This window comes from Eptatretus burgeri, chromosome 7 (genome assembly GCF_056783735.1).
Source record: "Eptatretus burgeri isolate ZD-2024b chromosome 7, Ebu_testis_v1, whole genome shotgun sequence".
Taxonomy (NCBI): domain Eukaryota; kingdom Metazoa; phylum Chordata; class Myxini; order Myxiniformes; family Myxinidae; genus Eptatretus; species Eptatretus burgeri.
The window spans coordinates 58,795,385-58,821,774 of record NC_140967.1 but is presented as its reverse complement, the minus strand read 5'-3'; the positions used below and the strand labels follow the sequence as shown (position 1 = coordinate 58,821,774).

The window sequence follows — 26,390 nt, the reverse complement described above, 5'->3', positions numbered from 1 at the left end:
TCAGTTCCAAATTCCTGCCCTAACCTATGGCAACCTTGCAACAGTGTTGAGGTCACCAGTCCAGTGTTGATTCTCAACCGTGGAACACCTTCACGACTTGTTGCGAGTGCCGTGTTACGTCTTCAAGGAGGTTGAGAACTCGCAAGATAATCTGCAATGTTGGCTATAATGAAGAACCAAGAAATGGAATTTCAAAGAGAATCCCAGTAAAATACGTATTCCCTAAAAATGGATAAATCTAGGGACAGATAGATAGATTCTCGAGCTGGGATAATTATCTTGGTCAGGATATAATTAGTAATTTGAAAGTCTTCGGCAAAATTAAATCTGAGAGCTTTCTATTGCTGAAAAGAAAAGTTATTTACAGGAGCGAGGTTCATGCAGGAGAAGAGCCAGGCAAATCTGGCATTGGGAAGAACACCAAGGGAATGAACAAATAGGAAAAGAGGAGAGGGAGGAGGGGAGGAAACACGGAAACTAACAAGTCAGACGGCTGGGTGATGAAAGGTTAATGGGGGTAATGAAGATAATAGAACAGAACTGGGAATGGCAAGAGTGTTCTTTACCTTATTGCACATTGTTATAACCAGTGGGGAATGGAATGAAACTCTGAACATCTTTGAATGAATATTGGACATTCCATTACAAATTCATGGACAAAATAAAATTTATTCATAACTGTATAGATTCGAGTACCGTACCATGCTATTGCCAATCGGTAACTACTGGTAGTTTCTAAGGTCAAACAACACTTACATTTTCATCGAGATTGGTTCAACCATTTCAAAGGAATAGCTGGGAAATAAATGGCCATGGCTTAAACTGTGAAAGGGAGTGTCTGTAAGATTTGTGGTATTATTTAATAGACGCTCCCTTGACATCCACAATCAACCTTTGGAATGCTTAATGTCATCTCTCCCTCATTAAACCCAACACTCCCTTCCTCGATTCTCATTCTTCACAAACCAGATTTTATGGTTTTACCTAAAGGTGTTGAAGCCAAAGGTGTTTTAGAGATAAGCCCACTTATACAAAAATAATTCATATCCTTAAAATCAAATTTCATCCACAATTTTTTGGGGTAGCCTCAAGTAGTTTTCCTCAAATTCAGAACCTTTTGCATCTTCCAATGGATGTACAAGAATACCAATACTCATCATCATTATTCATCATAATCATCATTATTCAACAAGAACAACACTCATCATGATCATTATTATTCAAAAAGAACAACACTCATCATGATCATTATTATTGGACAAGAACAACATTCAATATGATCATTATTATTCAACAAGAACAACACTCATCATGATCATTATTATTCAACAAGAACAACACTCATCATAATCAACATTATTGGACAAGAACAACACTCATCATGATCATCATTATTGAATCATAATTTCTCAATAAATGCTGGTGAATGCTTGTTGTACCTCCTCCATACACCAGGTCTCCCTCCTCCAAATCCTGGTGGTGTCCAGTTAAGCCTGTTTCTGGTGTATGTTACCCCTCCATCCCCTCCCTTACCTCAAATGGCCACACAGCTGGCACTACACGTGAAGAGGCTGAATGCATAAACTCCATGTTTGCTTCTAAATATTATGTCCCAAACCCATCGATTTCTGTACCCACCTTATCCAGTCGCACCCAATTGTCCCTTGACTCTATGTCCTTTTCTTCTGACAAGTTGAAGAGCTTGCTGTCAAACCTCGACTCAGATTCTGCAACCGGTCCAGACGGCATCAGCCCACGTGTCCGAAAAACCTGCTCCTGCGCTCTTGCTCACCCTCTCTCTGTTCTATTCACCCTCTCATTCGCTCAAGGACATCTGCCTTCTACTTGGAAATCTGCAAACATTACCACTCTACATAACAATGGTGCAAAAACAGATCCCTGCAACTACAGACCAATCAGCCTTCTCCCAATCATCAGCAAGGTTATGGAATCCATCATCGCTTCAGACATGAAATCCTTCCTCTTCTCCAATGGCCTGATTTCCGATCATCAATTTGGATTTAAACAAAGTCACTCTACCCTGGATATGCTGCTCCTGCTTTCCCAACAATCTATGGAGGTACTCAATGCCAGACATGAGATCAGAGCCATATCCCGAGATATATTGTTGCGAATTTGGAAACCTTGTGCACATAAACAGCCAGAGTCCCTAAGCTTAGTTTATTTTGTTAAGTATGTGTACAGTTAGAATCCATCTCCTTCTGTCGAATGGGAATTACATGAGGGCGCTACTGGTAATTTTTTACAACAATCACGCCCATCTTCTCTTCCTCATCATCACCCATTGCACACATGCATGTTGGCACGTACGTGGGCGGAGTCCAATGTGCCAGGCGGGGTTTCTTCGGACGTTGGCGTCTTGGATTTCGCTCCAAATACGGGCATGACACCCCTCTCAGCCAATCGGAGGGGTGCGAGCATGTCTGCCACCTCTCGGCCAACGGGGAGCCAACACATGTTGCTGCTCGACTTCCTGGTCGAGGGGCGGAGACATGAGCACCCCCCCAACCAATCTCGGGCGGCCGGAAGATCGCCCGACACTCCTGTCCAATGAGGGGAAGGACACAAGACGGATCCCTCCCACCTGTCAAAAAGGAGGGATATAATTGTGTGGGGGCAACCCAGTGAGGGGGTCGGAGCGTTCGTTGGTTGAGGCTGAGAGAGTCTTCCCGCCATGAATCGCCTGCCTGCGAGCCAGAGTGTTCCCGCCGTGAATCGCCTGCCTGCGAGCCGGAGGAGCGTGCCAGCGCCCGACGCTATCCTCCGTACCTGGTGCTTGGAGCGGAATCGTGTTGTGGGTTCGAGTCCCGCCAGGCCAGATCGTCGGGAACCACACGAAGCGGGAAGGTCCAAGCCAGTCTCTTACCTCCAGCTCATCTTCCCTCCGAGCTGGGGGTATCAATAAAGGCTGCGGCCACCATTTCTTTGTGTGTGTGTGTGTGTGTGTGTGTGTGTTAAGTAGAGCTGTTTAAGTGTTTTATTTTCATTGTAAATTGGATTCCTTTGATACGGTTAACTCTGCTTTCTTGCGTGCTCCCCTGCCCATTTTTAAATAAATATCCCTTTTCTTAAATGTTCCAGCTCATTTCTGTGTTTCTTTCATTGGCTTGGCACGGTGTGCATTGAGAAATAGCGAGGCAGTAAATTGTTCATTTGGACCAACAGGCCTCGGGAACCTCCGCTCGGGTTACACACGGTTCTGGCACGGTAACGGCTCGTTCCGCTCGAGGTCCGTCGAGGGTGTGAATTCCCCGGTAGCTTTGCCACGTGGGTAATTAGGTATATTGAAGTTTGGCAATTGACCCTACCCCACGCGGTCGAATTATTGGCAATTCATGGTCCTGTAAGGGACCCGTGCCTTCCGGACTTATCCGAGGGTCACGACCTGGAATCCGGGTGTTCGGTGGAGCCGACTCTACTGCTCCCTCTAGCGGTCGTGCTCGCCACCGATACCCGGCCCCGCAACAATATCGTGTGCTTTTGACACGGACTGGCACCCTGCCCTGCTCACCAAACTCTCTTCCTATGGTATCCAAAGCAATCTCCATTCATGGCTCACAGACTTCCTCTCCTGTCACAGTCAACATGTGACCCTTAATGGAGTTCTCTCATCCCCTATTCCAGTCCAGGCTGGAGTTCCTCAAGGTAGCGTTCAGGGCCCTGCTCTTTTCCTGGTTTTCATCAATGATCTCTTTGACTCTCTGAAAAATCCTCTTTATCTCTTTGCTGATGACTCCACCCTCTGCCGAACCATCTCTCACCCCTCTGATTAGCAAGCAGCAGCCTCTTCACTCTCTGCAGATCTGGATAAAATCACAAGCTGGTCAAACACTTGGAACATGTTTTTCAACCCTGACAAATCTCACACTCTTACGATGTCTCTCTGAAAGGACCGTCTCAAACCCCCTCCCCCCATCTAGTTTCTCAACAATCCTCTTGAAGAAGTCCTTTCATTCAAACTTTTGTGTCTCATGATCTGCCATGATCTTTCCTGGGAAAGCTACATTTCCAAGCTGGCCTCCAGAGCGTGTCGTCGACTGGGCATCTTCCATCATGCAAAGTCCTTCCTTGGCACACCTGAGCTCCTGACCATGTATGATACTTTCATGTGCTTCCTGATGGAGTACTGCCGTCCCCTCTGGGCTGGTGCTCCTACATCTCACCTTTCTTGGCTTTACGCTGTGGGAACCAAGGCATTTAGAATCATTGGTATCTCCCGCGATGAGGCTGAGTCTTTGGGTCTCTCACTCTCACCACAGGCAGGTCAGTGGTCTTTCTGTCTTCTACAGTCTCCTCCCCAGCCTCGCCCCCTCTCTGTCTGCTTTCTGTCCCCCCCCCCCACCCCCCAAATCTCCGCAGAGCGCTCAAAGTCTGTCAGAAACCCCCTTTTGGCAAAACTACCAAAATCAAGAACCACTGCTCACCTTCACTCTTTCATTCCTCTCTTTTCCCACCTTTGGAACAAACTCCCACATTCTCTTCAATCTCATTCTTCCCTCCAGATCTTCAAAACAGCTGTTCACCACCACCGCATATCTTCCCCCATCCAAAACCTCAATCCTTTCTACCCCCGTTAATCCACCCCAAACCCACCTCCTTCAAATTCCCTGCTTCCCTTCCTGAAATTCCCTGTAGTGTCCATCTTGTTTACCCTGTGTACCTCACCCCATCCCTCTCCCTTCCACAGTTCTCCTCATGTGTCTGTTCCCCACTGTTTTGTGCTTCCCTCTCCAACCCCTCGTCTCCTGCTCCCTTTGTGTGCGTTCTGTGTGTTATCTCTTATACGAACCTCAACATTGTATTAAAAATAAAATAAAAAAACACATGGTAAACAATGAACGTTAAATACGACAGAGAAAAACAACAAACATAACAGGACTAAACTACAAGAGCACTCGGTAGAGCGCATACCTCCGCCACGTAATGTCTGATCCACAAGAACATATTGGGCCCAATACATTTTATAAATATCATGCTATACAGTACTATATAGTTTTTGGCCCGATCTGTCAATAGTGAAGAATCACTTAAAAAAATTAAATAAAGCTCGTATCCAGATCCGGATTCGGATCTTCACCAAAATCGAATCAATTTGTCATGGTTACACACCCAACATGTCCACCAAGTTTCATCTGAATCTGTCCACAACTTTCTGAGATATCCTGTACAGAGACAAACAAACAAACAAGCAGTCATAGACTGGTACTTACAAAATCGTCAACTTGACCTCTGATCTTGTCTAATAAAAGCTGTCTCGAGAGAAGGTAGCGACGCAAACCAGAAGTTTCTACGATGATTCTGTACCAAACCATCAAAAATCGTAACGTCGACCGAAGCAAAAATCTCCATTTCTCCACGCAATTATTTTATCAGTCACAAAACCGTAATATTCGGCCATCCACCAATAATCTTTACATAATCCGACGGCTTAGCGAGTCAGGCATGCGACGATAACTGTTATTGGGATAAAAATGACTTTTAAACACCATCTTTATCGATAAAACCGTCAGCCCGCACACGGAAAACCTTAACGTGACTCAACGACGCGTCTGCTCGAGCGCACTGCATCATGGGACGACCCGTGACGCTTCGAGTGAAATATTTTTTATACAATCTTAAAACGTCTCCAAAACATCCGATTTTTACCAGAATTTTGACAACCGAGTGTTAAGCGTCCTAAGCGATCGCAAAAACCGAAGACAAAATTAAAATCGAAGTTAAAACGAACTCGTAACGTCGACCGAAGCAAAAATACTCCATTTCTCCACATGAATTTATGGAATTATGTTTGACCTCACTGTGACCTTGACCTTTGACCGATTTTGACCAAAATCTAATCAGCGCTAGCCATCGCCCTCCTGAATCACGTAGTGTAATTTGACATTGGTAGCTTCTTCTGTTCTCGAGTTATCGTGCCTACAAACAAACAAACACACAAACAAACAGAAACGGAAGTCATCAATATACTTACGAAATCTTTAGATTTCGTAAGTAACAAGCAGTCATAGACTGGTACTTACGAAATCGTCAACTTGACCTCTGACCTTGTCTAATAAAAGCTGTCTCTAGAGAAGGTAGCGACGCAAACCAGAAGTTTCTACGATGATTCTGTACCAAACCATCAAAAAATCGAATGTTTGACCTCACTGTGACCTTGACCTTCGACCGATTTTGACCAAAATCTAATCAGCGCGAGCCATCACCCTCCTGAATCACGTGGTGTAATTTGACATTGGTAGCTTCTTCCATTCTCGAGTTATGGTGCCTACACACACACACACACACACACACACACACACACACACACACACACACACACACACACACACACACACACACACACACACACACACACACACACACACACACACACACAAACAGATGACGGAAGTCATCAATATACTTACGAAATCTTGAGATTTCGTAAGTAACAAACAAGCCGGCAAACAGGGGTGAAAACAACCTCCTTCACCTACAATGACGGAGGTTAAAAAAAGAAACCACAGAAATGCAAAATCTGCATTCACAAAACGCCCCACTAAGGTTGTTGTACAAAATCAAAGGGGTGGATATCCAGGTTAAATTTAGTAATAGTGAAAAAGTCAAGTGTCAACGACAACCTGCACTACCAGTGTGAATGGATCCAAACACACAGCGTTGCTCTTTGGGGAAGAGGAAACAAATTGGAGACAAATAAGATTGGCTTTTAACACTGCGCCAAGAATCCGAAAGGGAAATCAAATCGGCTCCGGTTGTAAAGACAATGATTTGAAAAACGTATTTCTCTTGGTGTATGTTCCTTCCTGCGTATTCTCCACTTCACTCGGCGAATTGTTTCCCAGAAGTGTGAACGGAGAGAGTTCATCCACCCTAGCCTGGTGTTGGCTCAGTGGTTCAGGTGTCGGCTTGGGATCCTAGGGTCCTGAGTTCAAGCCCTGTCAGCCGCTGAATTAATACACCAGGGGGTTGACTCAGCCTGTCATCCTTCCGAGTTCGGTGAAATGAGTACCAGTTCCAGTGTGTGTACTGGTAGATGGGCACTGCATCAGCGACACAGTCACGCTTCATGAAATTATAGCTACCCCGGCAGCTAAGCTGCCATACGACCACACACACACACACACACACACACACACACACACACACACACACACACACACACACACACACACACACACACACACACACACACACACACACACACACACACACACACCATCTACAAGATCCGGTTCTTAGCTACATTTGGGATGAGTATTGGGAGTGTGAAAAGGGGCTTATGATAAGTCAGAGAAAAATAAAAAGTTGTACATTCAATTAAACAGGACGGGATTGATGTCACGAATTATACAAAGTAGCATAATGCCATCAGGAAAAAGAATTGCATCGTGTTTCAGAAGAAGAAGAAATGTTGACATCATCGAAAGCCTTGAATATTGCTTGGCTACATGAACTCTTGTTTTGGTTTCTCTCTTTAGCGAAGCACAGATGTTTGTCCACAAAACTGGCACAATGCCACACAAGTGAATTTTCCAATACTGTATTTACAAGGAATATGCCAGCATGTTTTGGTTTAATACAGTAATACAATATATTCTACAAACATGGACGAGTTCCAGAAGGGTACAACCAACACAAAAGGCAGTCACAGTATTGAGCTTCCCTCTCAAAAGTTAACAGGTTTGAACAGGGACCAACAAATATTGGTGAATAAATGTGCAGCTGTTAAATACTTAGGATTTTACATGGAATTCTATAGATTACGCCGCACCTCGTAATAGATCGTTTCACATTATAGATTAACTTCAACTCCAGCACAAACTAAATAAATCAACTTTGAATTGAGATATGAATTGGAAAATCAACCTTAACTAATTATACACAGCGATGATATTACTTTCCTTGACAACAGGATCACTGAATACACTGACAGAGAGCCAACCGAAGCATTAATAAGTAAAAAGTTAAAATAAACAAGAGAAAAACAAACTTCAAATGGTCGTCGAGATGCAAATGCACGATCCAACATGAGCTCACACCGAAATGGGCAATCCATGCCTTGGAAGCCCTTATTTCATTTCAAAATACATTGGTTAATGGATTCAATAATTTTTGTGGATTTTGATTTCTCCTGCAGGGCCCAATTTATATATTGCAATTATTTATAACTTTGCTAAGTATTCCCTCACTCGATGAAAAACACAAGGAAACCCAGACAAGACGCCACTCGGAGCATCAAGCCTGTGTCATCTTCACATTCCCGACAATACAGGGACACAACACTATTCCTGTCTTCTTTCTGGTGCTCTGTCTGAAGGCAGGTTAAGTGCTGCCAAAGCAGCCCCATCACAAGGATTACACTAGAGTGCTTGCCTTCGTCCTCCCAGGAGGAGTTAGGGTAGGAATGTGCAACTTGCTCAAGGTGCCGGTGATAGCTCGGCTCCTCTTTGCAAAGGACACCGTGGGATCTTTAACGTCAACCAACTAATGCCGACAGTCGGGAAACCCAGTTTAACATCCATCTGAGGGACGGCACACACACGACGAATCATCCTGTCTGTGAAACACTGGGATGACAGTTGAAAACTGGGTCGAGATTCGAACCCAGGCTAGACGAGTTAGAGGTGAGTGGGTGTACTTCTCGGCTATCTTGCTAAGCCAACACTATTCCTGTATCCTCGTATTATTAATATTTTTCCCAACTACACAAAAAACAGCTTATTAAACTTCCAATTTGACATGATACACACAAATAATAATTGGAAATCTGAAACTTACTGAGATAACAGTTCAATCACACCTGGATAATCTTATGCTGCCAACCATTCCTAATAATATCCCCTCAATGCCCAGTGATTCAAGGTGTTTATCCAAATCCAGTTTTAATAGAACAACTGTCTCTGTTTCTACCACATCCCCATTATATCATCCAATGTGTGAATAACTCCTGATGTGAAATAAAAAATATACCCCTGACTTGCTTCTATTCTAGCCCTTCTCTTTTTCACTCTCCAACTGGTTCTGGCACTGTCCATCTGGTAAGAAACAAAACAAAAAACTGCCCCACTTCTATTTTATTGATCCCCTTCACTATATTAAACATTTCTACAAAGTCCTCTTGTTATAGCCTCCTTTCTATTGTTAAAAAGTTATGTGTCTTCAGTCACTGCTCATCGGTTGGTCCAACAAACCCTGGAATCAATCTGCTCGCTTTATGCTGAACAAGTAATAATGCCAAAAAAATGTCCCTCTAAATTTATCAAAGATGCTGCCAAATCCATAAGCAATATAAAATTTCACAAAATGGGGATCACGAGATGTGGAGCAGCCATTTATAGACCACGAACGGCCAAAACACATTTGTGTTGCACGTGCTTTATGGCCAATTGTGGATAAGTCACAGCAGCCTGCATTAAAAAAAAACTACAGCCGGACGGACAACCTGAAAACATCATGCCTCCGGCAACTTCGTTTGGAGGCATAACAAAAATTACTTGCAGATTCCATGAAATTATTCATTTGAAATTAAGGTGATAGTCAGGCATAGTAAGATTTGGCAATGTGACTTTTGTTTCATGTTAACATCTGGCATATCCTGATTGTATAAAGTTTGAACAGTAATATGATAGGAAAATGTTTTTGAGAAACTTTTGCAATTCTGGTTATTTTTAAGTCATGATTTTACTCAATAGGGATAGGAATTATTATATTAATACGCTAAGCCATATTTTGTGGACGTATCCCTTCAGAAACTGCTGGATGGATTGTCACCACTTTTGGTATGCGGGTGCTCTATGGTCTAATGTACAGCATTGGCTATGTGAGATAGCACCAGACGGACAGGTTTGGAAATTTTTGGCGATTTTCTAATTTTTATATCCGTTTGCATAGCGACGTGTGACGTCACCGCTGAGAGGCGTAATGACGTCATGACATCATCGGTCATTCGCTGACGTGATTTCGTCTGTCGTCGACAGACCGTCACCGCTGAGAGGTGTAATGCCACTCTGAGAAAACAGCGTCTGCAATGTAAAACCCTCTTTTGCAGATGCTGACTCCCTCAGAAGGTGTATTTGACACAAAAAAATGTAACAAGAAACATTGTATATAAAGAAATTCTATAAATCACATTGTGAACACTGGATATATTGACGTCCTAATGAACCCTCACTTTAGAAACTTTGCACTGAGTGCGGGTTTGGCTCATAAAACTATTAATCATGCAACTCTGCAGGTATATCAATAATTTTATAACGGTATTTTAAAAGAACAGATAATGGCAAACCCCACGTGAATTATTTACAACACTGATACAAATATTCCCACAAAAAAAACAACAACCTGAAAAGGACGAAACCTCACATTAATGTAATCAAAAGAAAAAATGAAAATCAGAGTGAAAGGAAGAATCTACTACGTCTTTAAAAGGCCCAAATTATTCCATTGTTTTGTGGCCTTTTGCCAAGGAATGTTTTTGCCCAGTCTTTCACGAATCGGCTGGCTTGACCTAACGCTTAATCAAAATTATTCAACACAAGAATTTGACATTTCTTCGCTGCTGCCAAAACAACTTGTCGACTCTTCCTCAAAGACACTGTGGGATCTTTAACATCTACCAGCTGATGTGAGCAGACAGGACACCCAGCGTGACGTCTACCTGAGGGACGACACTCTGTAATGCAATGTAATTGCTAGAAAAATACCAAATTGAAAGTTTATAGTATTGTTGTCACCTAATCAGCAAAATCTAATCAGCTTGTTATTGTCACCTACCCACATCATCCACCAAGTTTCGTCTGAATCCATCCATAACTTCTTGAGATATCGTGATACATATCCTTTTTGGCTCCATCTCTCAATGGTGAAGAATCACTTTAAAAATTCTAGCATACGGATCGAGATCTTCACAAAAATCTAACAAACTCATCCTCATTACACATTCAACCTGTCCACCTAGTTTTATCCCAATCTGTTCAGAAATTTATGAGATCTGCTGCTCAAATACAAAAAAACAGGAAAACACACAAACAGACAAACAGGAGTGAAAACAACCTCCGTCCACTTGCAGTGGTGAAGGCAATAAAGGGAAAAGGTAATATAAAGACAAGTACAAGAAAAAAACTTGAGGAAAATAAAAAGCAAACAGCATTCTAGAAAAATACATGATGCCACTGAGTGTGGATTATCACTGATGATAATCAGTGTGGATGAGTGATTATCAAATTGTTACGATAACTCTCTATAAGTTACTGCACATTGTTTTGTATAATCATATGTTGTGTATTTTCAGGACTTCATAACATATTTCAAGCTTTGATACCTCAATATTTTCTGGTGCATGTATGGTTTAAATAACCAGAAAATTTCTATTTTAACCTGACATTTGTAGTCACATACATGAACCTAATCATGGGACATTTTCCAGTTGCTGATTTGTGATGTTACGCTGTTTCTTATGTTATGTTGTGTCCTGATCCATTCTGTGTTCTTATTCTTCCATGAGTCTTGACCATGTTTAAAAAAAAGGATTCCCTGACATTCGCAGCATTTTTCAAGAATGTATCCCTCACGAATAGCAAGGTCCAACAGTATATGCATGAACAGCACGTGAAAAAAAAAAAAACACACACACACACACACACACACACACACACACACACACACACACATATACACACACACACACACACACACACACACACACACACACACACACACACACACACACACACACACACACACACACACACACACACACACACACACCAGTTAATAAGTAACCTTAAAACATTTTTCACAAATTGTTTATTGTATGCACGTGTGCAACAACTGTAATTTTTCAACACAATCTCCATTGCGTTCAATACAACTTTTTTCCAGCGCTTTACTCAGGCCTGGACTCCTACAGAAAAAAAAATTTGGCTACTTGTGTAAGCATTCGTGCACCACCTCTTGGACCTCTTCATCTGATCGGAAAGTGGTTCCACCAAGCGCCTCTAAAAGTGGCCCAAAGATGTGGTATTCTGAGCTGTTAGGTCTGGGCGAGGTCTGGCTAGTCGGGTGGATGAGGGGGACACTCAAAATGCATTCATCGATAGTTGCAGCTGTCGTGTGGGCAGTATAGGGCCGATCATTGTCATGCTGCAGCAAAACACCGGGAGTGAGTAGTCCACGACGTTTTGATTTGATTGCTGGTTTCAGATGATTTTTAAGAGGTCGCAGGATGATGCACTGGTTGGTGACTGTGGTCCCTCTGGGCATGTAAGGCTCGACAAGTGGGCCTCGGATATCCCAGAAGAGCATCAGTATCACTGAAATTTGGGGACAAAAGTGAAGATGTGCTTTGGCAAAAACAGTATTTTATATTTTTTGATTAATCAATTAATTGATTCATTACTTAATTACTATCAATTTATTAATTCCTTTTATATATTATTTCTCATCTGGTCAATATCTCGGGCACCCTTTGAGCTTGGAAACTGATAGTTGGACACGACAGTGAACAAGTGATTTGGGTATTTTTGATTAATCAATTAATTATTCATTTTTCGATGAATTATTTAATTTTCAAAGAGTTACACATTCGGATGAAACAGTGGTGGTTTAGGTATGTTATTAGGCAATTGATTGAGAAATCAATTCTTTTACAATTATTATTTATTTTAATCAAGCACTTAATCAATGAATCAATCAATTATTGTACCCCGCTCACTCCAAATCAGTCTCCACATGCTGCATGGTGAGTAAGTATCATTTATACATATTTACCTCAGAAGCACGCCGCTCCCTCCAAATTCCGTCTCTACGTGTTGCATGGCGGCAATGTCGTGTGCTGGAGGATTTATTTATTTATTTAGCATGAGGACGGTGTACTTTGAATGTACATCCACTTGTTGTACACCGCTCCTTCACAATTCCATATCCAGGCGATGCATGACACCATCACCGGGTGCCAAAGGAAGGGAGTACTCGGTTTTCACTCCTTTGGTTTGTTAATCGCCAGAATCCTTTGGATTTCGGCAATTATGTTGGTCGGTTGTGTGCGTCATTCTGTGTGTCTGTCTGTCTGTTTGTGTGTTTGTTTACCCTGTAGCAGCCACACCATTTCAACGATCATGACCAAACTAGATACAGACGTCGGCCATGGTCCAACTTAGACACTTGTCGTTTTTGGTGAATCTAGATCAAAGGTCAAAGTCAAGGTCACCGAAAAACTGAAATTCTTATTTTCGCAATAACGTCCGCTAAAATGGTCGTATCGACTTCAAACCAAATCCAAAATGTGCATCTTCCAATACTGCATCCAACCATATATCTCATTGTGGTGTCACACCAACACCCTTCTTAGCGGTCGGAGGTCGAATGTCGGGGGGGGGGGGTCGGGTCAAAACTTTCAAATTGCGATAAAAACGCCATTTCAAGTCTGATTGACTTCCAAGTTATGATCATGACCAAACTAAGTGCTATAACTCATTAAACAGTAGCACTATCGACTTATCTTCTTCTTCTTCTTCTTCTTCTTCTTCTTCTTCTTCTTCTTCTTTCGGCTGCTCCCATTAGGGGTCACCACAGCGGATCATGTGTATGATCCGCATAGTGATTTGGCACATGTATTACGCCGGATGCCCTTCCTGACGCAACCCTGGTCGCCTCTTACGACACAGGGATATGGTACACCTATTTTAACCGGGGTATACACCGGCCCAGTATACTGGTACTCATTTCACCGACCTCGGAAGGATGGCAGGCTGAGTCAACCCCCTGGTGTATTAATTCAGTGGCCAAACGGGGCTTGAACTCAGGACCTTTTGGATTCCAAGTCGCTGCCCTAACCACTGCGCCAACACCGGGCTCTAGTAGCACTATCGACTTATAAGAACCAAATTGATTTCCAGGTTTTTGTTTTTTCAGAGATCATGGAGATATGACAAAGTTATTCCGGCAATTCCTTGCTCAACGAGCAATTTTATTTGTTTGTTTGTTTGTTTGTTTGTTCGGGTGATATCTCAGCCATCCTTTGATCGAGGAAGCTGAAATTTGGGGACAAAAGCGAAGATGTGCTTTGGCAAAAACTTATTTTCTGATTAATCAATCAATTGATTAATGACTTAATTATTATCGATTTATTAATTACTTATTTATTTTATTTCCCATCCTGGCAATACCTCAGGCTTCTTTGGAGCTTGGAAGTGAATATTTGGATATGACAGTGACTAAGTGATTTGGCTATAAAGGGTATTTTAATTAATTGATCAATCAATCAATTTATGAATTATTTTCTTTCTTGCTTTCCGACTGATATCTCAGCCATCTTTTGAGCTCGGAAGCTGAAATTTGGGGACAAAGGTGAAGATGTGCCTTGACAAAATTTTTTTTGATTAATCAACTCATTGATTAATTACTTAACTATTATCGATTTATTTCATTTCTCATCTGGACAATATCTCAGGCACCTTTTGAGCTCAGAAGCTGATATTTGGACATGGAAGTGAACAAGTGATTTGGCTATAAAGAGTATTTCTGATTTTTTTGATTTATCAATTAATGGATTAATTATTTTCTTTCTTGCTTTCAGGGTGATATCTCAGCCATCCTTTCATCTTGGAAGCTGAAATTTGGGGAAAAGTGAAGATGTTCTCTGGCAAAAAATGTTATTTTGTATTTTTTGATTAATCAATTATTGAATTATTATCGATTTATTCATTATTTATTTACTTCATTTCTCATCTGGAGAATATCTCAGGCACCTTTTGAGCTCGGAAGCTGATATTTAGACACGACAGTGAACAAGTGATTTGGCTATCAAGGGTATTTTTCACTTAATTGATGAATCAATAAATCCTTTAATTATTTTCTTTATTGTTTGTCCAGGCGATATATCAGCCATTCTTTGAGCTAGGAAGTTGAAATTTGGGGACAAAAGTGAAGATGTGCTTTGGCAAAAAAAAAAACCCAATTTTTTATTTTTGATTAATTGATTAATTAATTATATAATTATTATCGATTTATTAATTACAGTACTTATTTATTTTATTCCTCATCCTGGCAATATCTCAGGCACCTTTTTCGGTAGGAAGGTGATATTTGGACACGACAGTGAATAAGTGACTCGACTATAAAAGGTACTTTTGATTGACTGATTAATCAATTAATGATTTCATTTTTCAAAAAGTTACCGATTCAGATGAAACATTAGTGATTTAGGTATGCTATTAGCCAATTGATTAAGAAATTAATTATTTTACGATTATTTTTTATATTATGCAATTAATTATTGTACACCGCTCCCTCCCAATTCCGTATCCATGTGCTGCAAGAAGGCATCGCTAGGAGCCGAAGGTGCCCCAGCGATGTCGTGTGCTGGAGGATTGTAATTTATTTATTTGGCATGGTGGCGGTGTATTTTGAATGTACTGCTACTTATTTGTTTTCTTGTTTGTCCAGGCAATATCCCAGCCATCCTTTGAGCAAGGAAGCTGAAATTTGGGGACAAAAGTGAAGATATGCTTTGGCAAAAACAGTATTTCATTTTCTGATAATTAATTAAGTGATTAATTACTGAATTATTGTCGATTTTTCAATTCCTTATTTATATTCTTTCTCATCTGGGAGATTTTTTAGGCACCTTTTGAGCTTGGAAACTGATATTTGGACATAGCAGTGACCAAGTGATTTGGCAACAAAGGTCTTTTTGATTTATCAATGAATCAATTAATTTTTCATTTTTCGATGAGTAACTAAATTTTCAAAAAAGTTACAGATTCAGATGAAACAGTGGTGGTTTAGGCATGCTATTCGGCAATTGCTTGAGAATCAATTATTTTATGATGATTATTCATTTCTTTTAATTCTGCAATTAATCAATGAATTATTGGGCACTGCTCCCTCCAAATTCTATCTCCATGTGCTGCATGGTGGTATCGCCGGGCACCGAATGCATCCCGGCAATGTCATGTGCTGGAGGATTTGTTATTTATATATTTGGCATGGGGGCGATGAACTTTGAATGTACCTCTACTTGTATGGTTTCTCTTTGTGAGTTTCAAAGCAAAATATATTTGACAAGTCTGGAGACGGCGATGGTTCACGAGCAATGTACACAGTTCTCCTTTCTTATTTTTTGACCTTCGAGGGGACACCACGGGCAAACTGACGGAAATTGGGAAAAACGTAAATGATGAAAGTTGTAGTACTCGAAGAGCACTACTTGCATACCAACTTTCATTCGAAACAGTTGAAAACCCGAGGAGCTCGATGCCCAATTTATTGATTTTTTTGACATTTTCTAAGTTCGTGACCTTGACCTTGGGACGAAAATGAAAAATCGAGCTCTGTGGGGCTATGCAGGTGCCATTGGGCGAACCAAATACTGAAACCCCTGCCAGATTCGACAAACCCCCTCGGAGAAGATGTAACTTCAAATTGGCTTCCCCCTAAAAACACGTTTTTATGGGCGTGGCTCCACCCATAATGGGCGCAGCATGCCCATTCTCAGGAAAACAGACTAGATCATGATATAAACCTCCTCCCCAAATTTTATCAGAATCGGATTAAAACTCACGGAGCTATGCTCGGGACAGACAGACAGACAGACAGACACACACCCATAACGAATATAGTGGTCACTTACTGACTTGTGAACCAATAACACCCGATTTCCGAGCAGTTTGCCATATTGACTTGTTTTCTAAATGACTGAGCTAATTTTGTTCCACTCGTCACGACGATTGCCAGATGTTTAGAAAGATTAATGTTTATGCATATCTCTCTGAAATGTCTATAATGCAACGTTTTATAATTTGTTCCTTGAAATTTCCCCAAAACAAGGGTGAAAGCTCATCAAGGTTTTTGGGTTGTATTCAGTACGTACTGTAGTCAGTAATCATACTGACTCCAAACTGCCGATTCCCGAAAAATTGCCTATAGTGGCCAAGCACTGATATAGTGCGTGTGTGTGCGTGTGTGCGTGTGTGCGTGTGTGCGTGTGTGCGTGTGTGAGTGTGTGTGTGTGTGTGTGTGTGAGTGTGTGAGTGTGTGAGTGTGTGAGTGTGTGAGTGTGTGAGTGTGTGTGTGTGTGCGTTGTTCATGAAGCAAAACATTTCCTCTCGACTAAATCACCTCTCTCCTCTCTCCTCTCTCTCTCATCTTCACTCTGCAACACCCTCCCTCACATCTCTCTCACTTTCTCTGGCCTCCAAAGTATTTATAGTATGACAAACGGAAAATGGATTTCAGATTTTATTTTGTTTCCATCTTCACTGTTATTCGATGCAGAATCATTTTGATGGAGAGTATGAATCAAGAGTAGTCTTCCTCGCACTTCATGCTGCCTTACCTTCCCCCACCCTCCTCACTCCCCTCCCTCCTCTCTCTCTCCCTCTTTCCATATCCTCACCCCCCCCCCCCCCCACCCGTCTCTCTCTCTCTCTCTCTCTCTCTCTCTCTCTCTCTCTCTCTCTCTCTCTCTCTCTCTCTCTCTCTCTCTCTCTCTCTCTCTCTCTCTCTCTCTCTCTCTCTCTCTCTCTCTCCACCCTTCTCTCTCTCTCCCCCACCCATCTAACCCTTCCCCTCTCTGCAGCATAATACAGTGCATGGAATGTCCTATCCCTAAGAGAGGATGATCACCTGTCTCTGTTATCATCTGAGCTCAAGCGTTTGGACATCGGTATTGCAGCACTCTCTGAGGTTCGGAGACCGGATTGCGGCGAGATAATGGTGGGTGGTTACACCTACTATTGGTCTGGTCGCTCTGATGGCTACCATACTCAAGGAGTTGCTGCAGCTGTGTCCAATAAGCTGACCCTAATGATAATTGAGGGAACACCGGTCAACGAGCGTATTATGAGACTAAGGATTCGTGACTCCTTCAGTGTCATTTCCCTGGTCTCTGTCTATGCTCCGACTGAGGCGAGTGATCTCACTGTGAAGGACACATTCTACGCCATGCTCGAGTCTGTGGTTGATCAGTGCCCCAGACGAGATACACTTCTAGTCTTAGGGGATTTCAATGCATTGACTGGAACATATAGGGATGGTTATGAGACATGTGTTGGTCCCCATGGGTCAGGAACTATGAAACAGAACAGCACTAAGTTCCTTGACTTTGCAAGAAGTCATGGACTTAGGGTGGCTGGTTCATGGTTTCAGCGCTCACAAGCTCATCGCTGGACTTGGTATTCCAACGCTGGTGGTATGAGAAAGGAGATTGACCATGTCCTCATTGACGGTCGTTGGAGGATGATCCAGAACTGCAGGGTCTACCGGAGTAATCAGTTCCTCAATACTGACCACCGGCTTGTTGTAGCAACTCTAAAGCTGCACCTTAAATCCAGGAGAATGGTACTATCCCAGCCTAGGCTGGATGTTGGCAAGCTCAAGGATGAGAGAGTAGCTGAGGAGTTTGGGAACAGGCTGAGTGGACATTTGGGGTGTATGGGTGCTTTGGGGGGTCCTGAAGAGTTATGGATTACCTTCAAGACCACCGTCCTTGATGTTGCCGGTGGATGTCTTGGAACTCACCGCAGGGCAAAGAAGAATTTTTTTATCAAGGGACACTGGATACCATTGACCAGAGTCGGAGGGCCAGGCTGAATGGCAGAGCTGAGCTGTTCAGGGAGCTGAGGCGTAAAACTATACGTGCACTAAGGGTGGACAAGGAGGCCTATGTGCGAGGAATCTGTGAGGGGGTAGAGCATCACCTGTGGACAGGTGATTCTCGTCCCGCTTACAGGGGAATTCGCGCATTGCGTTCATCCAAGCCCATCCCTCGGAGCAATGCAGTTAGAGCAGAGAGTGGTAGGCTCTTAACAGAGGAGTCTGAAGTGAAGGCCCGCTGGGCCGGTTACTTTGAGCGGTTGTACCAGGCTGATCCCCCAGCTGTCGAATTGGACGGCAATGGTGTTACAATCCCTGTTGCTGACCCTCCAATCAATTGTGGTCCACCTTCGCTTGTAGAAACACAGGCTGCGGTGAAATGGTTGAAATGGGGTAAAGCTCCAGGGATCTGTGGCATCCATGCTAAACTTCTCAAGGCTGGTGGAAATGCTGCACTCATGTCATTGCATGCAGCTCTGTGCTCTGCCTGGAACACAGGCATCATCCCAACTGAGTGGAAGAGGGGCCTTGTTGTCCCTCTCTGGAAAGGGAAGGGTGATCGCCAAGACTGCAACAACTACCGAGGGGTGATGCTGCTCTCAATGCCGGGCACGGTCTTTGCTCGGATAATTATTGAGAGGGTTCGCCACCATCTGCTTGAGCACCAGCGTCCAGAGCAGTCAGGCTTTACACCAAAGAGGTCAATGATTGACGGTATACTTGCCCTTCGGGTCCTCACCAAACGCAGACGAGAGTTTCAGCAGGGGCTACTTTGTAGCCTATGTTGATCTCTGTAAAGCGTTCGATTCAGTGAATCGGGATGCCCTCTGGAGGATTCTTGGTCTTCGTGGGGTGCCACTAAAACTGATCGATCTGATGTCTGAACTCTACTCCGGTACTGAGAGTGCTGTGAAGTGTGGTGGTACCATCTCTGACTTATTTCCAGTTGTTACTGGAGTTTGTCAGGGGTGTGTACTGGCCCCCACACTTTTCAGCACTTGTATGGACTGAATTTTAGGGAGGATGTCGGAAAGATCAAGCTGCGGTGCATCGTTTGGGAATGTCAAGATCTCGGACCTTGATTTCGCAGATGATGCAGTCATCTTTGCGGAGACTTTAGGTATCCTTTTGTGGGCCCTCGAGGTGCTGAATGAGGAGTCGGAGCTGCTGGAGTTGCGGGTTTCTTGGGTCAAAACTAAGATCCAGGCTTTCAATGACATCTTGGATGCTGCTGTCCTGTCTGTGTCTGTTTGTGGTGAGGATGTTGAGGTCGTGGAGAGATTCACTTACCTTGGCAGTGATATTCATGTCTCTGCTGGCTGTGAGTCAGAGGTCAATCGACGTCTGGGTCGGGCCTGGGGAGTCATGGATTCACTGTATCATGGGGTGTGGCGCTGCCGGTACCTGTGCGGGAGGACGAAAGTCCGAGTCTTCAGGTCCTTGGTGCTTCCAGTCTTGCTTTATGGATGCGAGACTTGGACTCTGACCAAGGATCTGAGACGGAGACTTAATTCCTTTGGTACCAGGTCTCTTTGGAGAATCCTTGGCTATCACTGGTCAGATTTTGTGTCCAACGAGCGATTGCTGAGAGAGACTCAGATGAGATTTGTTACCTGCATGGTCCGTGAGCGTCAGTTGCGGCTGTATGGACATGTGGCTCGTTTTCCTGACGCTGATCCTGCTCACCAGATTCTCTCAGCGAGGGAGTCTCGTGAGTGGAGGAGGCCGATGGGCCGACCACGTGCCTCGTGGTTGCAGCAGGTTGACCAGCATCTCAGGGAGATGGGGATGGGCCTGGCATCTGCCTGGGGGAAGGCCAGACGGAGGCCCCTGGAGTACCGGCGGAAAGTGGACGCAGCGATGCGCTGTTCTGGCACATGCTCCCATACCTGACCTGACCCTCCCACACACACACCTCTCTCTTTCTCTCTCTCTCTCTCTCTCTGTGTCCATACCCCTGTCTCTCTCTGTGTGTCTGACTGTCTGTCTCTCTCTCTCTTCATCGCTCTGTCTCTGTCTTGCCCTCTCTGTGTGTCTGACTGTCTGTCTGTCTGTCTCTGTCTCTGTCTTGCCCTCTCTGTGTGTCTGTCTGTCTCTGTCTCTGTCTCTGTCTCTGTCTCTGTCTCTGTCTCTGTCTCTGTCTCTGTCTCTGTCTCTGTCTCTGTCTCTGTCTCTGTCTCTCTCTCTCTCTCTCTCTCTCTCTCTCTCTCTCTCTGTCTCTGTCTCTGGACATGTCCGGGCAATGTTTATCTCAGGGTGGTGTTTATCTCCGGACGTGTCCAGGCGGTGTTTATGTCTGGGCGATGTTTGTTTCTGTCATGTCTCTGGTTGTCTCCGGACATGTCCAGATGGTGTTTGTCTCCAGATGGAGTTTGTCTCCAGACGTGTTCGGGCAGTGTTTCTCTTTGGACGTGTCCAGGCGGTATTTATGTCTGGACAGGAGTTTGTCTCCTAACATGTCCTGGTGGTGTTTGTTTCCGGTCAATGTTTATCTCCAGACATGTCCTGGCGGTGTTTGTCTCTGGGTGGTATTTATAGTATGACCAGCCGAAAATGGATTTCAGACATTATTTTGTTTCCATCTTCACTGTTATTCAATGCAGAATCATATTGATGGAGAGTATGAAACGAGAAGTAGTCTGCCTTCCCTTCCTCTCACCTCATGCTGCCTTCCCTCCCCCACCCGCCTCGCTCCCCTCCCTTCTCTCTTTTTCCCCTTTCACATCCTCACTCTCCCCCACCTCTCTCTCCCCCACCCCTCTCTCCCCACCTCTCTCTCCCCCACCTCTCTCTCTCTCTCTCTCTCTCTCTCTCTCTCTCTCTCTCTCTCTCTCTCTCTCTCTCTCTCTCTCTCTCTCTCTCTCTCTCTCTCTCTCTCTCTCTCTCTCTCTCTCTCTCTCTCTCTCTCTCTCTCTTTTTCTCCCCTCTCTTAGTATTGCAGTTAGTGAAGTGATGGGTGGTACTTGCGAGTATGTGCATAATAGCAAAGGTACCCGGCATTGCCGGGCGCCTCCTCCCACCCCTTGCCCTTCATGATCTCACCCCAACCCCCTCCGAACTACCACCGCACTCCTTCCCCTCCTTCCTACTCCCACCACACCTCCCATCTCTCTGGATGCCCACCCCAGCCCTTCCCCTTCCACCTCCCTTAAATTTTCGCAGGATATATATATATATATATATATATATATATATATATATATATATATATATATATATATATATATATATATATATATATATATATATATATATATATATCTTCGGGGTCTTAATTTTCTTTGGTATGCCATGTCAAGGCTCGTGTAAGAGCTAACACACAGAGCATACTGTATATCAAGGCAAGAGACAAGAGGGGCGTGAGAGGTAAGCAGAAAATAGTGGGGGACAAAGACAATAGGAGATCTGTGGAAGGGAGAGGGATGGGTGAGGTACACGGAGTAAACAAGATGTTACTACAGGGACTTTCAGGAAGGAAAACAGGGAATTTGGAAGAGGTAGGTTTGGGGTGGATTAATGCGGGTAGAAAAGATCAAGATTTTGGATGGGGGATGATAAGAGATGGTGGTGAACAGCTGTTTTGAAGACCTGGAGGGAGGAGCAGGAGTTTATACCAGTGGTGGGAGAAAAAAAGAGGAATGAAAGAGTGAAGGTGAGCAGTAATTCTTGATTTTGGCAGTTTCACCAGAAGGGGTTTTTTGATAGACCTTGAGCACCCTGGGGAAATATAGGGGGGACAGAGCACAGACAGAGCGGGGGGGGGGGGCAAAGTCAGAGAGGACATGGTAGAAGACAGAAAAACCACCGACCTGCCTCCGGTGAGATAGTGAGAGACCCAAAGACTCAGCTTCATCGCGGGAGGTAAAAATGATCCTAAAAGCCTTGGTTTCCACAGTATAAAGTTGAACTTGGTGTGAGGGAGGGGCAATACCCCAGAGGGGAGAGTAGAAATCCATCAGACTGTGGATGAAAGCTTTGTAAGTGGTTAGAAGCTCAGGTGTGCCAAGGAAGGGCTTTCCATGAAGTCGGTGCCCAGTCAGTGACTGGCTTTGGAGGCCAGCTTGGAGACGTGGCTTTCCCAGGAAAAATCATGGCAGATGGTGAGGCCCAAAAGCTTGAATGAAAGGACTTCTTCAAGGGGATTGTTGAGAAAGTAGATGAGGCGGTTTCCAGACGGTCCTTTCGGAGAGACAGTGAGGGCGTGAGATTTGTCGATTGAAAAACATGTTCCAAGTGTTTGACCAGCTTGTGATTTTATCCAGATCTGCACAGAGTGAAGAGGCTGCTGTCGGCTGATCAGAGGGATGAAAGATGGTACGGCAGAGGGTGGAGTCATAAGCAAAGAGATAAAAAGGATGTTCCTGAGAGTCAGGGAAATCATTGATGAAAACCAGAAAAAGAACAGAGCCAAGAACACTGCCTTGAGGAACTCCAGCCTGGACAGGAAGAGGAGATGAGAGGATTCCATTAAGAACCACGCGTTCACTGTGACGGTGGAGGAAGTCAATGAGCAATGAGTGGAGATTGCCTTCGATACTATCGGTAGAGAGTTTGGTGAGCAGCGTGGGATGCCAAACTGTATCGAAAGCATGCGATATGTCTCGGGAGATGGCTCTGATCTCATGTCTGGCATTGAGCACCTCCATCCATTGTTGGGAAAGGAGAAACAGTATATCCAGGGTAGAGTGCCTTGGTCTAAATCCAAATTGATGATGAGAAATCAGGCCATTGGAGAAGAGGAAGGATTTAATGTCTGAAGCGATGATGGATCCCATGACATTGCTGATGATTGGGAGAAGGCTGATTGGTCTGTAATTGCAGGGATCAGGTTTTGCACCTTTTTATGCAGAGTGGTAATATTTGTTTATTTCCAAGGAGAAGGCAGATGACCTTGAGCGAATGAGAGGGTGAATACAACAGAGAGAGGGTGAGTAAGAGCAGCTGAGCATGTTTTTAGAACACGAGGGCTGATGCTGTCTGGACCGGTTGCAGAATCTGAGTCGAGGTTTGACAGCAAGCTCTCCACATTGTCAGGAGAAAATGACACAGAATCCATGAACAGCTGGGTGCGACAGGGTAAGGTGGGTACAGAAAGTGATGGGTTTGGGACACAATATTTAGAAGCAAACACAGAGTTTAGGCATTCAGCCTTTTCACGTGCGGTATCAGATGTGCAGCCATTTGAGGTAAGGGAGGGGATGGAGGGGGAACATCCACCGGAAACAGACTTACCGAGATGCCAGCAGGATGTGGAGGGAGAAGACAGGTTTGAGAGTTCACACTTGAGATGGGAAAGATGAAGTTTTCTGGCTCTCCTGAGGGTAGACACAGACTTGTTTCAAGCTTTGTGGAAGGAAATGAGATTGCCTTCAGTTGGATTAGCCTTTTATTGAGGCGAAGGCAAGTTGTTTCAGGACAGCTGCCTCACCACAAGCGTCAATGTACCATGGGTGGGAGGAAAGGTAGGACGACTGAAGATGAGATGAGAGCGGGCGGGGGTGGGACACGGGGGTGGGAAATAAAGAGTGTGTTTGAGATATTGAGGAGTGTGCTGAAAAAAAGAGAGAGAGAGAGAGATAGAGAGATAGAGATAGAGACAGATATATATATATATATATATATATATATATATATATATATATATATATATATATATATATATATATATATATATATATATATATATATATATATATATATATATATATGGAGATGTTTGTTTGGTTGCAACGGTGCCCACAGATGTTTGAAAACCATACAGTTTGGGACACCAGAGGGGGAACTTTTAATAAGGCAGACAGTGGAGAGATGCGAAGAGAGGAGGTAGGATGGGGGCAAGATGGGAGGAGTAAGGAGGGGTATAACGGGGAAGGAGTCCGGAGGAGGTAGATTTAAGGAGGTTGGATGAATTTGCACTGAAGTTGGAAAAAAAGAATGATTAAAATGGACGACAAACAAGCATTGCAAAATGGGATTTAAAAAATTTGTAGGACAGAAATTAATTTAAATACATTGGAGGATGGATGGAGTGCAGAAGAATTTATAGAATGGAGGAAGGAAGGTGGAATTTTTCGTCACAAGATGAAAGAAAGGTCGAATTGCAATCAAGTTTTTGAAGAGTTGTACGACAGACAGAGGAAGTCGAAACATTTCCAATTTTTTTTTTGTTTGGATGAGGGAAGAGGGGGGGGGGCAGAGTAAAGGAAGATTTTGAAGAAAAAAGTCATGAAGGTGAATGGTTAATACCTTCACAATCAAAGTGGGATTGGAAATGTGGAAAGGGAAGAGAAGTAAGGAAGAGGAAGAGTCTGTGGAGGAAGTCACATGGTTATGGGAGGGAAAGGTGGGAAGGGAAAAGATCTTTTGTTTGTTTTTTTTATTTATTATAATTTAGGACATTAAACAGAGGGTATGGTTGGGAAGAAATTAAAAGAGTGGTTGAGGTATCGTGGAGAAAATAAAAACTCAAGGTGATCAGGAGAAAAAAACCCAACAAAATCATGAACACAGACGGTAAGAAAAAGGGTAGGCCTCAAGGAAACCAGATACGAAAAGATCGGTGAATACTCGCCAATGAGCACAAGTTTTTAACACAAAACTGAACTAGAAACACACAGTAAACACGGAAACAACAAAATGAGAGTGAAAACGCAATAAAAACGACCGGAAAACTTATCTGTGAGAAAGTCGCTCAGAGGACCTGAAGAGAACCACCACTATCGCTCAAGAACCAACCAGAACCGAGTCTTTCAGGTTTTTGGGGTCTTAAGGGTCCAAATGGTATTTGGGATCTTCAGAGTCTTCGAGGTCTCAAAGGGTGTTACGAGTCTGTTGGGTTTTAAATGGTCTTCAGGGTTTGAAAAGGTATTAGGGTGATTTGGGGTCTTAAAGGTCTTCGGGATCTTTGGGGTCTTAATAGTCTTTGGGGTCGAAGGGGTCTTAAGGGTCTTTAAAGGCTGAAGTGATGGATGAAAATACCCTGAGGACAATCCCTGGGTCAGACATCGTCTGTGTGCCAAATGTAGTGGTTGTCGGCGTAGCGGTCTTTGCAAAAAAACACGAACATACAGACAGACGACAAATTATATTTTTGGTGTGTGTGTGTGTGTGTGTGTGTGTGTGTGTGTGTGTGTGTGTGTGTGTGTGTGTGTGTGTGTGTGTGTGTGTGTGTGTGTGTGTATAGACAGACTCACCTCGAGGAGACAGTGTGTTGCAATGGTCTGAGAGTGCAGATCTTATAATTACAAGGTCAGAATGTGAAAATGTTGAGTGACTACATATTTACTTAACCTCCTGAATAGTTGAATCGAGAACCTAATTTCACCACGGAGGCAACCAAGTAACACCACCTTAATTTTAAGCTAATCATTTATTACAGACACAAAATAATTGAAACTAAAGAATGCAGGATAATGAATAACCTACTGCAAAACTAACTACTTGCTATTGGCCAGCAAGGGAACCTAAAGATCAGGGGAGAAGAATAAAATCAAATTGAGGGAAAAGGATAACAAGGATGGGAGGGAGGGTGAAATAAGAAGAAGGAACAGGCCTTCCAGGAGGACACTGGGAGTGGGGGAAGGAGGTAGCAAGAGCCAGAAAAGGTAAGGCTGCTTGAAGAAGTGCGATCATGATGGTTCATGAACACAGGCAGTGGGGCCCTCAGGGCATCCATAGCATGCAGAGTGGTGCAGTGGCAAGCATAGGACCCGTGTGTTCAGAGCGCATGCCGCTGATCCAAGCCAGACTGAGCACATGCCGCCTTGTACTCCGTA

General features: G+C 43.6%; 1 protein-coding gene and 1 long non-coding RNA gene across 8 annotated transcripts in view; both read right to left on the bottom strand.

The window, feature by feature from the left end:
* The window catches only part of GSE1 (Gse1 coiled-coil protein), a 228,833-nt gene that overhangs the window by 186,795 nt on the left and 15,648 nt on the right, over positions 1-26,390 (bottom strand). The window lies entirely within an intron of this gene.
* LOC147023342 (uncharacterized) lies at positions 11,649-24,260 on the bottom strand. Its single transcript, XR_015060143.1, has 2 exons — positions 23,848-24,260; positions 11,649-12,332 (listed from the first exon to the last, which is right to left on the bottom strand). It is a non-coding gene; the product is annotated as an uncharacterized LOC147023342 (long non-coding RNA).